Here is a 16105-nt window from a genome sequence, read left to right on the forward strand (position 1 = left end):
ATAAGATCATTCATACAGTTATGTGGAATCCATGTGAGTGTAAAAGCATATACAGATTGGTCAGCACTTTTGACCCATGCATAAACAGGAAGAGAGGTTAGCCATTATCATCTTGGTTATGCAGATATAGCCCTCGTGTATGCAAATTGAAAAAACAAAGAATTGTAATTAAGATGCAACAGGATATCCGCGTGCTTAGGTAAGCGCATGAAAAGATAACATATAGAGACGTTGTAACTGCAACAGACAGGTTTTCTTCTTCTAACTTGATTGGCTCACTGTTATTTGAAGTATTTATAAGGGTAATCTAGATCTTCTGGAAGATCAAGTTGCCATCAAAATTTATAAACTTAAAATATATGCGGCAGATAGGAACTTTGGTTTAGAATGTGAAGCCTAATAAAAAAATTACTTTATACAATTTTTTTTTTTAAAAAAACTTCCTTTTATACTCTTTGAGGGATTATACAGTGGCAACCTTCAAGGCCCTAGGCCCTTGGTATTCCGATACATGCCAAGTGGTAAAGTGGATTTGTGGCTACATCCAATGGCCCACTATCGTAGTCAAAGAGGCACTACAACTTTAAGTCAAAGAATCAATATAGCCTTTGGATGTAGCATCTGCTTTGGATTGTCTTCATAACCAATGTGCAACTCACACTGTGACTTGAAGCCAAACAATATTCTTTTGGACAAGAGCGTGACTGCGTCATGGTCGGCAAGACCTATACTAGGAGAAGGCAACGGAACAAGGCAACAGGCTAGTTAAAGTAGTGAGGGGCAATAGGCCCAGCTGTTATAGATCAAGGCTCTTGGGCCAAGCCCGTTAGCAATTGTAACCCCCCTTATATATATCAGGGAGACAATGAGAAGGCAAGCAAGTTTAGGGTTAATCCCTTCTATCTCCTCTCCCTCTCTTCTCTATCTGCCACCGCCTCTTCTCCTCTCTCTATCTGCCACCGCAGCTCCTCCCTGCTCTCCTGCGCCGCTCCCCTCTGCCGCACAGCTAGCTCCAGCCGCTAGCTGCGCCACCCTGGCCAGCCGCTGCCGGCCAGCCTGCCGCCTAGCCAACCGCCACCGCCGCTAGGCAGCCACACGGCTGCCCTAACCGGCCGCCCAGCCTGCTGATCGGCCCTAGCCGATCCCGTCCCTGACAACTGGTATCGGAGCCATGTTGTGAACAACTCCATGGAGGACATTCGCGACGTCACCGATCGTTGGGCAAAGATGTTCGAAAAAAAATTTACCACCAACCAGGAGGAAGAACAGAAGTACGCGCCACCATCCAAACGAGCAGTACTCCCAACCCCCTCCATAGAACACATCAAGCTCCCTCCCCCAGAGCCAATCATGCCGGTTGAGCCAATTTCCCTGGAGATACCGACCGATCAACAGAACAACAAGGATATGCAGAAGGGCAAACACCACCAGATCCGACGACCGCTAAATTCCCACAAATTGTCGTTCCCTGAATATAATGGGACAGAGGAGCCGTCCCAGTGGCTGTACAAATGCAACAAATTTTGTGTCGCCCAAAATACCACAGAGGAAGAACAGATGCACCTAGCGGCATTCCATCTACATGGGGACGCCCTCACCTAGTTCATCAGATGGGAGCAGGAAATTGGCCACCCAAGTTGGCCCCAATTTTCTGAAGCAATTGAACGCTTCGGGCCACCACTCCACCACAATCATCTAGGGGACCTCACCAACACCTGTCAGATAGGAGCACTGGACAATTATACAAATCAGTTCCTCCTGACGTTAACCAAGGTAACAGGCCTCTCAATTGCTCAACAAGTAATGCTATACACCGCAGGATTAGCATCGACATTGGAAATAGACATCCAACTTCAACGACCCCCCGACTTGGAAACAGCAATTGCACTAGCTCGCAAATTTCAGACTTCCAGCACCCTACAGAAGTCCGACCAGCACCAACAGGATGAGCAGGACATCCAAATTTCACTGAGTGCAGTTACGGGAATCACCACGAGCCAGACAATGCAGGTACAGCTTTCCATCAACGGCCGCGACTTCCTAGCACTGTTGGACTCCGGCTCTACCCACAATTTCATAGACTCAGACACAGCAGTCGACCTCAATCTCCAGCGCGTCTCTGCCCCAAATTCCCTCAAAGTGGCAGTGGCAAATGGAGACCAAATTTCTAATGTGGGTATATATAATGACCTGGCAGTACAAATTGATACAGAATCATTTATAATTGATTGCTACAACATTAAACTCGGCGGATATGACTTTGTACTCGGTGTCAATTGGTTAAGCTCGCTTGGACCAATTATCTGGGACTTCAATAACCTCACAATGAAATTCTGGCGCAACGGGCGCCGCATCATATGGACCAGCTTGAGCAAACCGCCCCTGCAGCAACGGGCGCCGCATCATATGGATCCTCAGGGATTACCACCTAAGAGGCGATATGACCACCGGATTCATCTCAAGGATCCAAATAAACCAACAGTTGTTCGACCCTATCGCTACCCACAGATCCAGAAAGACGAATTGGAAAAACAATACCACAGTATGCTGACTCAGGGAATCATCAGATACAGCACTTCCCCATTCTCATCTCCAGTACTGCTTGTCAAAAAACAGGATGGGTCATGGCGCTTCTGTGTTGACTACCGAGCTCTCAATGACAACACACTAAAAGATAAATTCCCCATCCCAGTTATTGATGAACTCCTCGACGAATTGGAAGGAGCCAAATACTTCACCAAACTGGATTTGCGATCGGGATATCATCAGGTACGCATGCATCCAGACGACATTGAAAAAACGGCATTCCGAACTCACCACGGTCATTTTGAATTCTTGGTCGTGCCATTCGGTCTGTGCAATGCTCCCTCTACTTTCCAAGCTCTTATGAATGATATACTTGGCCGATACCTTCGGAACTTTGTTTTGGTGTTCTTCAACGACATATTGATCTACAGCAAAGCCTGGGAAGAACATCTGCCGCACATTCGGCAAGTACTAGCTCTCCTACAACTTAATTCAGTCTTCCTCAAAAAATTGAAATGCTCTTTTGGACAAACTACAGTGGGCTATCTGGGACATATTATATCAGATCAAGGGGTTGCAGTGGATCCAGAAAAAATCAAGGCCATCACCTCTTGGCCTCAACCTGTGACAGTTAAGCAATTGAAAGGGTTTCTCGGCCTTGCTGGTTACTACAGGAAATTCATAAAAAATTATGGTGCCATAGCCAAGCCTCTCACAGACCTCCTGAAAAAAGGATAACTTCCGCTAGACAGAACTAGCACTGACATCAATTCAGCAACTGAAGCAAGTCCTATCCACAGCACCAGTTTTACAGTTACCGGACTTCAACAAACCATTCTTAGTAGAATGTGATGCTTCTTCTACAGGTTTTGGCGCTGTCTTGCATCAGGGAGCAGGCCCAATAGCTTTCTTCAGCCGCATGATTGCTCCACGACATGCCAAACTAGCTGCTTACGAAAGGGAATTAATTGGTCTGGTCACGGCAGTCAAGCACTGGCAGCCCTATCTCTGGGGGCGCACCTTTCTAATCCAGTCCGACCACTACAGCCTCAAATACATCCTGGACCAGCGCCTTTCAACAATCCCACAACATCAATGGGTCAGTAAACTACTAGGATATGACTTCACAGTTGAATATAAACCAGGCAAACAAAATATAGTGGCCGACGCCTTATCCCGGCGAGATACTATAGAACCTTCATTGCTGGCTCTCTCAGGAATTACATTCCCAATTTTCGACCACCTCAAGGCTGAGATTGCAAATAATGACGAGGCTATGGTTAATCACTATCCTAAAATACATGATCCTGATGGATCCTTTCCTAATGCTAGCCTTCCTAATGAGTTATTTCCTAATACCCGCCCGCAGTCGAAGCGGTAGGAGGATCACGGACGCAGAGGCTGGACCAAAAGTCTGTGAACAGCTGCACAGGAAGACCCTTGGTCATGATATCCGCGAATTGGTGAGCCGAAGGAACGTGGAGGACGCGAATCTGCCCCAAGGACACCTTCTCGCGAACGAAGTGGATGTCGATCTCGATATGCTTGATGCAACAGTGGTGGACAGGATTAGCAGTCATGTAGATGGCGCTAACGTTGTCGCAGTAGACCACTGTAGCCAAGGGAACCAAGATGTGAAGTTCCTGAAGGAGTTGCTGCACCCAGCAACATTCGGCGACGACATGTGCAATAGCCCGGTATTCGGCCTCCGCGCTGGAGCGGGAGAGCGTGGTCTGGCGTTTGGATGACCAAGACACCATATTGTCACCGAGGAAGACGCAAAAGCCAGAGGTGGAGCGGCGGGTGTCCGGGCAGCTTGCCCAGTCAGCATTGGAGTAGGCGGTGATTTGGTCGACTGGGCCGGTGCCCAGGTGGAGGCCGGTGGAGAGCGTGCCCTTCACATAGCGTAGGATACGCTTGATCAGCGCCATATGCGGCTCACGCGGGTCATGCATGAACAAGCAGACCTGCTGAACAGCAAAGGCCAAGTCAGGCCGCGTCAGTGTGAGGTACTGAAGGGCGCCGGCGAGGCTCTGGTACTCGGAGGGGTCAGCCACCGGGGCACCGTCGGTGGCGGACAGCTTGGTCCGTGCATCGTCCGGCGTGGCAGTGGGGTAGCACTCGGACATGCCAGCCCGCTGGAGGAGGTCGACGGCGTACTGGCGCTGGGACAGGAATAGACCGAAGTGATCCCGTGTCACAGCGATCCCGAGGAAGTGATGGAGGTCGCAGAGATCCGTCATGGCGAACTCCGAGTGGAGGCGAGCCATGACGTGCTGGAGCAGCTCAGGAGACGACGCCGTGAGGATGATGTCGTCGACGTAGAGGAGCAGGTAGGCGATGCGGGCGCCCTCTTTGTACACAAAGAGGGAGGCGTCAGACTTGGAGGCAGCAAAGCCGATGGTGCGGATGTAGCTGGCGAATCGCTGGTTCCAAGCCCGAGGTGCCTGCTTGAGTCCGTACAGGGACTTCTGCAGCAAGCAGACGTAGTCAGGGGTGGCCGGGTCAACGAAGCCAGACGGCTGCTGGCAGTAGACCGTCTCCTCGAGATGCCCATGGAGGAAGGCGTTCTTCATGTCCAGCTGATGAATGGGCCAAAAGCATGAGGCGGCGATACTGAGGACGGTACGGATCGTCACCGGTTTGACAACTAGGCTAAAGGTCTCGTCGTAGTCGACACCAGCCTGCTGGGAGAAGCCGCGAACGACCAAGCGTGCCTTGTGCCGAGCCAGAGTACCGTCAGAGTGGAACTTGTGTTTGAACAGCCACTTGCCAATGATAATATTGGCGCCGGGGGGCCAAGGTACAAGGCGCCAGGTGCCGTTGGTGAGGAGAGCATCGTATTCCACCGACATCGCAGCCCGCCAGTTGGGGTCGAAAAGGGCGCTGCGATAGTTGGCCGGAATCGGGGAGGCCATCGTGGCGGAGAAGCCGTAGCGGTCGACCAGACGCCAGCTGTCGGTCTGTAGCCATGTCACCGGGCACGAAGGTGGTGGAGGCGCAGCAGGCGGTGCTGAGGACGCTGCAGGGGGCGCCGGGGGTGTCGTCGGGGGCACTGGGGGCGCGGCAGGGGGCGCCATGGGCGCCTTAGGGGGCGTCGGGTGAGCTGTAGGAGCGCCGTGGGAGGCGCGGGAAGCGCCGGGGGTCGTGGACGCCGCTGATAGGTGGCCCCAAAGCGACCAGTCCCGCCCGGATGTGGAGTAGGGTGTGCTGAAGACGGGGACCCACCCAGAAGCTGCACCGGGCCGGCGTAGATGATAGCTGAGTCCTGGTAATCCAGCAGCACAGCCTTGCTGCTGGGAAGAGGCGCAGACGAGCGTTCAACAGCAGTAGGAGGCGAAGTGTCCGCTGGTGGAGAAAGTCCCTGCATCAAGAAGTCAAGTGATGACGGCACGAAGGCCGCCGACGGAGCTGCAGCAAAGGGGAACACAGTCTCAATAGCGTGACACTATGACATGCCGAGTGGCCATGTCCAGGTAGTGGTACCCTTTGTGGGAAGAAGGGTAGCCGAGGAACACGCACAGGGTCGATCGAGGGGAGAGTTTGTGGGATGTCGTGGCATTGAGATTTGGGTAGCAGAGGCAACCGAACATACGAAGGGAGGAGTAATCCGGGAGCTGCTGATGAAGGAGTTGGTAGGGGATGGCATGCTGTACAGAAGCAGATGGGCGCCGGTTGAGCAGATATGTGGCAGCGGCCAAGGCTTCAGCCCAGTATTGGTGGCATGGAGGCGTGGAGCAGCAAAGTGCGGATGGGGTTGTTGATAGTGCGAAGTATGCGTTCGGCTTTGCCATTTTGTTAGGAGGTGTAGGGGCAGGAGAGGCGCAAGCTGATGCCGTGGCTGGAGAGGAAGCCAGTAGTGGCCCGGTTGAGGAACTCGGTGCCATTATTAGCCTGAAATGCTTTGGGGTGACGCTGAACTGCGTACGAGCAAAAGCCATGAACTCAACAAGATGGCGATGAACTTCATATTTGTGGCGTAATGGAAAAGTCCAACAAAAATGAGAAAGATCATCAAGCATTACAAGATAATATCTGAACCCCGAAGTGCTGAAAACAAGGGATGTCCATACATCACAGTGAAGTAACTCAAAGATAGAGGTAGTGACAGATGTAGAGCTACTGAATGGGAGCCGGGTGTGTTTGCCAAGTTGACAGGCATGACATAAAGACCGCGGCTGCTTATTACATGAGATGACAGACATGTTCTGTAGGGTGGCGAAGGCGGAAGGACCCGGGTGACCAAGACGATGATGCCAGAGCGTGGCCGAGGTGGCGAGGCTGTAGGTGGGCGGTGGCGTGGGGGTGATGGTGTAGAGATCCCCGCCACTATTGCAGCGAAGAATCACAGGTCCCGTCTGCAGGTCCTGACAGAAAAACCCAGAGCGTCAAATTCAATGGAACATGAATTGTCACGAGTGAATTGATGGACAGAAAGAAGATTGCGCACTAGAGCAGGAGCAACAAGGACATTGTTAAGGTGGAAGGTAGTGTTGGTTGCCGACAAGGTAGAAGTGCCATGACAGGAAATAGGAATGTTACTGCCATTACCAACAGTAATGAAGGAATCGGAGTGAGGGAGGTGGGAGAGGAGTATACCATCCGAGGGCGACATATGTGTAGACACGCCCGTGTCGAGGACCCAGGGGTTTGAACCCTAGAGGGACAGCTGGTTCAGGGCAGCAACAAGACTGGTCTGATTCCAGATTTCTAGGACCAGTGCCCGGCTGAGGAGGGGCGCCGTCGGAGTACTGTGTTGGGGCGAAGGCAGTGTGGGCCTGCGGAGGGGTGCCTAGGACGCCACGACCGCTGTGGGGGCGCCACTGCTGCTGGTAGACGCCCCACTGCTGCTGTTGGCCGCCCCAGGGGGAGAAGCAGAACCAGGGGCCGGCTGGCTGGTGAGTGCCGCGGCTACCTCCCTAGGACGAACCACCACGACCCTTCCGCCGATTGCGATAGCCGCCACCGCCGCTGCTGCCCGACCGGCCGCCGTGGCCAGAAGCGCCTTGACTGCCCATGGACGCATGGCAGGCAGTGCCGCAGGAAGGAGTTCCTGCGAGGAGGGCGGTCTGGGAGGTGACCTAGCCCTTGTTGGCAAGGCAAAGCTCCTTGAGGACGAGCTTTTCGCGGGCGGTGGTGAAGTTGGGCAGCAGATTGGAATCAGCGATGTTGTCGGCGGTGCTAGAAAAACGGGGGTTGAGGCCGCGCAGCAGGTTGAGGACGAGCTACGATTCGATGATGGTGTGGCCGACGTCGCGCAGGGCGTCGGTCGTGGTCTTCATCTTCTAGCAGTAGGCGTCGATGGAGAGGTCACCCTGAGTCATCGAATGGAATTCGTGACTCAGGAAGACGGCGCGAGAGGCCTTGTTCGCCTGGTAGATGTCGGAGATTGCCGTCCACAGCTAACGGGCGATCTGATCCGGGGCCTCGGCGAGATCGAGGACGTCGTCCCCGACGGTGCTGAGGAGCCAATTGCGGACATAGGAGTCAACAGCAGCCCAGGCCGCGTCGGTAGGGCGTGCCTCCTGCGTGCCATCGATGTGTAGGAGAAGGCCGAATTTGCCGCAGAGGGAGAGGAAGAAGGACGACCAGCGAGTGAAGTTAGGGCGCTTCAACTCGAGGGTGATCTGCACATGGGATTTGACTGAGATGGTGGCATAGGGGGGAATGGAGAAGACAGCCGGTACCGAGGTTGAGGATGAGGAGTCGGTGAGGGCAGCAGAGGAGTCGCTGGAAAGGGGAGGGGCAGTCATGGTGGTGGCTTGGCAAGAAGGACCAGTGCCGGGGGTGGGAGAGGGAGAGAAGGGCGCGACCAGGGTGGTGGCGCAGCAGCGGGAGGAGGGGGTGGGCAAGTGGACCTAGGCCCGGACTCGTGATACCATGTAGAAAAGTATAGGAATCACACCACACACCCAATGTGGGGGGTGCTGGATATATATAGCCACAGTCACAATACAATACAAGGCAACTAGGCTATGGTTAATCACTATCCTAAAATACATGATCCTGATGGATCCTTTCCAAATGCTAGCCTTCCTAATGAGTCAGTCTATCAGGACAGGGCAACTCTCACCAGCTTGGACATTTGAAGATGGTCTCATCCTCTACAAACGACGGGTACACATTCCCTCATCTTCACCTATCTTACAAGAAGTACTGCACGCCATCCATAATGCTACACATGAGGGATCTGAAAAAACATTGCATCAATTCCGTCAAACTTTTCACACTCCCAAAGCCAAACAGACAGTTCAGCAATTCGTTAGTGACTGCACAGTCTGTTAACGAAATAAAACAAAGCACCTCCATCCAGCTGGACTTCTTCAACCACTCCCAATTCCAGAACAAATTTGGGAAGACATCTCCATGGACTTTATCTTAGCAGTGCCTAAGGTGGGAGGTAATCAGTTATACTAACTGTGGTGGATCGCCTGCCCAAATATGCTCAGTTTATCCCTCTGGCACATCCGTACTCAGCAACAACTGTAGCTCAAAAATTCTTTTCAGAGATAGTTACATGGATTACCTAAATCCATCGTAAGTGACAGGGATGTCGTCTTCACAAGCAGATTTTGGCAGGAATTATTTAGATTATCAGCAGTGAAACTTCAGATGACATCAGCTTACCACCCACAATTAGATGGACAATCAGAGGTCGTCAACAAAATCATCACAATATATCTACGATGCTTGACAGGTGACAGACCAAAAGAATGGATCAGATGGCTACCTTGGGCAGAATTCTGTTACAACACCGCATATCACAAATCCATCCGAACCACATCGTTCAAACTAGTCTACACACGAGACCCCCCACAATTGAAATCATACAGCCCAGGTGATGCTTCAGTTCCATCAGTGGATGACTTGCTCACAGAACATGATCAATTTTTGGAACAAACAAAGGTTCGGCTTCAGCAGTCCCAGGATTACTACAGCAAATACTATGACAGCAAACACACAGATAGAACATTCCAGATTGGAGATTGGGTCGGGCTTAAACTAATGGCTCGATCGGCAGTAGGGATCTCCGACCTCCAGAAAGGCAAGCTCGCTCCGAAATACTTCGGTCCCTTCCAGATAAGTGAATGCATCGGCTCAGTTGCTTACTGCCTGAATCTACCTTCGGACACCCGCATTCATAATGCCTTCCATGTGAGTATGCTTAAGAAGCATAAGGGAACGCCACCTTCAGAACTAGGCCAGATGCCAACAATGCGCGAGGGCGCTGCGGTTCCAGAACCAGACCTCATGCTTAAATCACGGCTATATAGGGGACAGCTGCAGGTATTAATCAAGTGGAACAACCAACCAGCTGCAGAATCATCCTGGGAAGACGTGGAACTCTTCCAGAAGCTTTATCCCAAATTTCAGCTCGAGGACGAGCTGATTCTTCAGGCGGGGAGAGATGTCATGGTCGGCAAGACCTATACTAGAAGGCAACGGAACAAGGCAACAGGCTAGTTAAAGTAGTGCGGGGCAATAGGCCCAGCTGTTATACATCAAGGCTCTTGGGCCAAGCCCATTAGCAATTGTAACCCCCCTTATATATATGAGGGAGACAATGAGAAGGCAAGCAAGTTTAGGGTTAATCCCTTCTATCTCCTCTCCCTCTCTTCTCTATCTGCCGCCGCCTCTTCTCCTCTCTCTATCTGTCGCCGCCGCTCCTCCCTGCTCTCCTGCGCCGCTCCCCTCTGCCGCACAGCCAGCTCCAGCCGCTAGCTGCGCCACCCTGGCCAGCCGCTGCCAGCCAGCCCGCCGCCGCCGCCGCTAGGCAGCCACGCGGCTGCCCTAACCGGCCGCCCAGCCTGCTGATCGGCCCCAGCCGATCCCGTCAGTCGCCGAGGTGATCAAGGGCTTGACAGACTGCATATGTCACTTTGGCCTAGCAAGATTCCCATACACCAGAAATACACATCAAGATTCTACAGCAAGTTTGGATGGGCTCAAAGGATTTATTGGGTACATTACACCAGGTGACGTAAGCTCTGCATATTTATAAATGAGTACTCTTTATAAATTGTCAATTTATTCTTTATAGAATTATAAGCCTTGTAATAACTTTTTTCTCTTAAATAAAGCAGCATATGGCATGAACAAAGAGGTATCAGCTAAGAAGTTTAATTGAGATCCTTATGGTCAAGCAAAATCTCAAACATGATTGGTAAATGAAATGAATTGATAAGATGGCAGCTCATGATGGAGATCATTTGGGTACTGATGTAATAAGAGAGCCTCATGCTTTTCTTCTACTACTTATTACGGTCTGTTTTGTTCAAAATTTGCCCAAGTCTGCAGTAAATTTACCACTGTTGGCATTTGAGGTTCACGTCATCTAGCTTGTTTTGAATGCCTGAGTATTTGTAGCAGCTCAACTCGCCGAGTAATCACATACCAGTACAAATTTAGAGTACAACTGATCCCGATGTTTTTCAGAAACCATTTAACTAGAAAGCGTACGGAGCCCTTAAAGGCTCTAAAACAACATTTGGCTGCGTTGCGCTCGGAGGACAGGAGTCCCCTCCCCAAAATCCGCAGTGTCACCGACCAAATGTAAACTGTCAGGCGTAGCGCGCGTACCTCTGTAGCCTGTGGAAGCCGAGCCCAGCCCCTGCAGCGTGCTGGGTCGACAACGCTGCACGAATCTGTGCGCGCCACCGTGAGGCGGCACGGTATGCGCCGCGGCATTGGAAGACACTTTCGCTACCGCAGCCGCCGCCGCTGCTCCGCGCCGTGGCAATCGGCGCCGTCGGGGAAAGGGAAGACGGCAACGGCGACGCGAACCGGCCAGAGACAAGACATGGGTGACGTCACATAGGAATTGGGAGCACGGTCAAACCTTTATGGCCCCGTTCGCGTGGAAGAAGGAATTCGGATGAATCTGCATCTCAACTCTTTTTTTTATTAAGTCTACTTCCGCTCCCTTAATTATTGGGTTCGTCTAATTTTCACCCTAACTATCAAAACCGTTCACTTTTAGCACAGGGACGTGAGCAGGGTTGTTTTGTCCAGAGTGAAGCGGGTTTTGGCATGCAACGCTGGCCCTCTCTTTTCCTCCCGTTCCTCCGTGCGTGAAGGAGACAACGACAGCGAGCTGGCTACGGCGATGGCACGCCAGCATGCTGCGGCGGCGGCACACTAGCAGGCTATGGCGACAGTCGCCTCCCTACGCCAGACTAAGCTCACCATGGCCATTGCCATGGCCGGCGCCGAGCGGCGAGCGACAGACGAGGGAGATCGAAGTGGTGACAACGAGCGGCTCGCCCATGGCGGCTTGGAGCTCCGGCGAGGACAGGGGCTGCCGCACGCTTGAAAGCTCTAGTTTGGTTTTGGTGAATTGATGAAACCCTAAGTGCTAACCTAGTTTATCAAGTGCTCATGACATAGGTAGCACACTTCAAGTAGAAGAAGCTAATGAAGATCATAGCATGACAATGGTGATGGCATGGCGATGATCAAGGGCTTAAACTTGAAATGAAGAAAGAGAAAAACAAAAAGCTCAAGGCAAAGGTATAAACCATAGGAGCTATTTTGTTTTAGTGATCAAGACACTTAGAGAGTGTGATCACACTTAGGTTTGATAGCCGTACTATTAAGAGGGGTGAAACTCGTATCGGAATGCGGTTATCAAAGTGCCACTAGATGCTCTAACTCATTGCATATGCATTTAGGATCTAGTGGAGTGCTAACACCCTTGATAACATTTGTGAAAATATGCTAACTCATGTGCACAAGGTGTTTGCAGGGTTGAGATGGGTTTGGGATTCGGCGCTTTTGGAAAAATGAAATGTCTATTTTCTATTGCGCCGGATGCAAAATTCTTGGTGGTTGGCACATTTGAGCAAGGGTGAAGAAGTTAGAGTTGAAATGGAGTTGGTCGAAATGATGCTGGCGTCGGTCTACTGACCGGACGCTGGGTCACTCAGCGACCGGACGCTGAAAGGCTGCGTCCGGTCGAGCTGTCAGACGGCACAGTGGATAGGGTTGAGCACCGGACGCTGGTCTGCATCCGGTCAAGGTGGACCGGACGCGTCCGGTCGGAAAAACATGCCTCGGGGAGCTTACTGGAAACGACCGGACGCTGGGGCTTCAGCGTCCGGTCAGTTTATACCGGAGCGTCCGGTCAGGTCAAGTGACCGTTGGAATCAGGACACGTGGTCGTCTGCAAGCGACCGGACGCTGGGGTCCAGCGTCCGGTCAACACGACTGGAGCGTCCGGTCAGAACGCGTTTTGCCTAGTAAAGGGGTATAACGGCTCTATTTGATGGGGGCTCTATTTATAGCCCCATGGCCGGCTCAAGGGATAGCTCTTGCACATTTTCATTGACATAGCAACCTTGTGAGCCTAGCCAAAGGACTCCCACTCATCTACATCATTGATTCATCATCATAGTGAGATTGGGAGTGATCCAAGTGCATTGCTTGAGTGATTGCATCTAGAGGCACTTGGTGTTCGTGTTTTGCTGCGGATTTCTCTTGTTACTCTTGGTGGTTGCCGCCACCTAGACGGCTTGGAGCAGCAAGGATCGTCGAGCGGAGGTGGTGATTGTCTCCGGCTCCGATCGTGGTGATTGTGAGGGGTTCTTGACCTTTCCCCGGCGGAGCGCCAAAAGGTACTCTAGTGGATTGCTCGTGGCTTGTGTGATCCTCATCTTGTGTTGGTTGTGCGGCACCCTATTGAGGGTTTGGCGTGTGAAGCCAATTAGCGCGTGAACCTCCAAGTGAGTGAATCGCCACAACGAGGACTAGCTTGCCGGCAAGCAAGTGAACCTCGGTAAAAATCATTGTCTTCATCATTGATTCCGAGGTGATTGGTCTTCATTGTTATTCATCTTTGTGATTGATTGGTTCTTCATCTACACGGCGGTATAACTATCCTAACCACTCTCTTTACTCTACCGCAAACTAGTTGACAAGCTCTTTAGTGTAGCTAGTTGTGAGAGCTTGCTTGCTTGGTTGGTGTGGCTCTTTAGTTAGTCTTTGAGAGCACACTAACATAGGATAGTGTCTTTGCTATTGTGTGAATAGACACTATCTAAACTAGAATTGTGGTAGGTGGCTTGCATTTTAAGTAGGCTAGTGCAACACTCGCTTCGCCTCATAATTGTCTAACCATTTGGTTAAGTGTTGTTGTAGAAATTTTTATTAGGCTATTCACCCCCCCCTCTAGCCATTAGGACCTTTCAAGTGGTATCAGAGCCGAGGTCACCGTTATTTGAGGCTTAACAACCTTCGGTGTTAAAATGGCTCAAATCAACAACACCAAGAAGCCACCCCAATTTGATGGCTCAAATTATTCTTATTGGAAGTCAAAGATGGCCACACATATCAAGTCAATCAATAGAAAGGTGTGGAAGGTGGTAGAAACCAAAATTGAGATTGGTAATCCGGAAAATCCCACCGCCGCCGAAGAAGTACTTCTCCAAAACAATGATATTGCTCTAAGTGTCATTCATGATGCAATTGATGCAAGAACATTTGAGCAAATCAAAAACATTGAGATGGCACATGAGGCTTGGAAGAAGTTGGAAGAATCATTTGAAGGTACTCAAGCCGTGAAGGGTGCAAAGGCATACATCCTCAAAGAAAAGTTTGCAAGCTTCAAGATGAAGGAGGATGAGAGTGTGCCGGACATGTTCCACCGAATGGAGGTGATTGTAAATGATCTCAAAGCACTTGGTGAGAACATAGAGGACAAGGACTTCTCAAACAAGTTCTTGAGATGTTTGCCCGGGAGATTTAAAATGTTGGTCACCTTGCTAGTGAGGAGTGGTTTGAACACAATGACACCAAATCAAATCTTAGGAGATATCATGACCGATGATGCTTATAGAGATGATGATGAGAAGGAAGAAAAGAGGGAGAAGAAAGATGAGAAGAAGGATGACAAGAAGAAGAGCGTGGCATTCAAGGCCACATCATCCAAGGGCAAAGCAAAGCAAGAAACATCAAGTGAGGATGATGATTCATGGGATGATAGTGATGATGAGAAGATGGCTCTCTTTGTCAAGAGGTTTGGCAAGTTCATGGTGAAGAAAGGCTACCGTGCAAGAAGAAAGAAGTCTTCATCCAAGAACAAAGATGAGTCAAGAAGATGCTTCAAGTGTGGAAGCAAAGATCATCTTGTTGCTCAATGCCCATACAATAGTGAAAATGATGATGACAACAAGAAGAACAAGAAGAAGGAAAAGAAAGAAATGAAGGAGAAGAAGGGCAAGACATTCTTCAAGAAGAAGAAGGGTGGATCATATGTGGTCACTTGGGATAGTGATGCTTCCTCAAGTGATGATGATGATGATGATAGTGATGATCACAAGACCACCAAGAAGAAGGTTCTTGCAAGTATAGCAATCAATGAGAAGCCTTCTCTCTTCGACTCTCCATTATGCTTCATGGCTAAGGCCACAAAGGTACAAACTTGTGATGATGGAAGTGATAGTGAACATGATAGTGATAGTGATAATGATGATGATGAACCTACAAAAGATGAATTAATTGACATGCTAGAAGATGCTAGAGAACACTTTGACATCTCAAGAAAGGAATGCAAAAGCTTGCGAAAGGAACTAAAAGCCCTTAAGCAAGCATTTGATGAGCTCAATGCATCTCATGAGAGGCAAGAGGATGCCCATGAGAAGCTTGGCAAGGCTCACAAAAAGCTTGAAAAAGCTCATTCCACTTTGCTTAATGAACAAGATAAAAAGAAGCATGTTGAAACTTGTGATGTAGGTTTAACTTGTGATTTAATTGATACATCACTATCTATGTCTATCATTGTTCCTCCAACTAACCCTTCTTGTAGCACTTCCACTTCTACCTCATCTAGTAGTGATGGTCTCACTTGTGATACCTCACTAGTGGTTGAGAATGAGAACCTCAAGAAGGAGGTAACTAAGCTCACTCACACCTTGGCTAAGGCTTATGGTGGTGAGGACCGCTTGCTTATGGCCTTGGGTAGCCAAAAAGCTTCTCTCTACAAAGAGGGATTGGGCTATACCCCCAAGAAAGGCAAAGCGGCCTTTGCTCCTCACAAGACAAGTTTTGTGAAGAACAATGGTCGATTTTGCACTAGTTGCAAGCAAGTTGGTCATAGAGAGCACGAATGCACCAACAAAAGCAAAAATGCTAATGTATCCTCCATTAAGCTTAATTCTTTCTATATGCTTGTTAAGGGTACAAATGGTGTGAAGGCTAAATTCATTGGCAAACCATGGATGGGCTCAAAGAAGAAAGTCATTTGGGTGCCAAAGAGCTTGGTTACTAACCTTCAAGGACCCAAGCAAGTTTGGGTACCTAAAAAGAATTGATCTTCTTTTGTAGGTCAATTACAAAGCCGGAGGAAGGCATTGGGTTCTTGATAGTGGGTGCACTCAACACATGACCGGTGATGCAAGAATGTTCAACTCAATCAACACCAATGGCAATGATGGTTATGATAGTATCACATTTGGTGACAATGGCAAAGGCAAGGTCAAAGGGCTTGGTAAGATTGCAATATCCAATGACTTGAGCATATCAAATGTGTTGCTAGTAGAGAGCTTGAACTTCAATTTGCTATCCGTGGCTCAATTGTGTGATC

The sequence above is a fragment of the Miscanthus floridulus genome, chromosome 18 (genome assembly GCF_019320115.1).
Source record: "Miscanthus floridulus cultivar M001 chromosome 18, ASM1932011v1, whole genome shotgun sequence".
NCBI lineage: Eukaryota > Viridiplantae > Streptophyta > Magnoliopsida > Poales > Poaceae > Miscanthus > Miscanthus floridulus.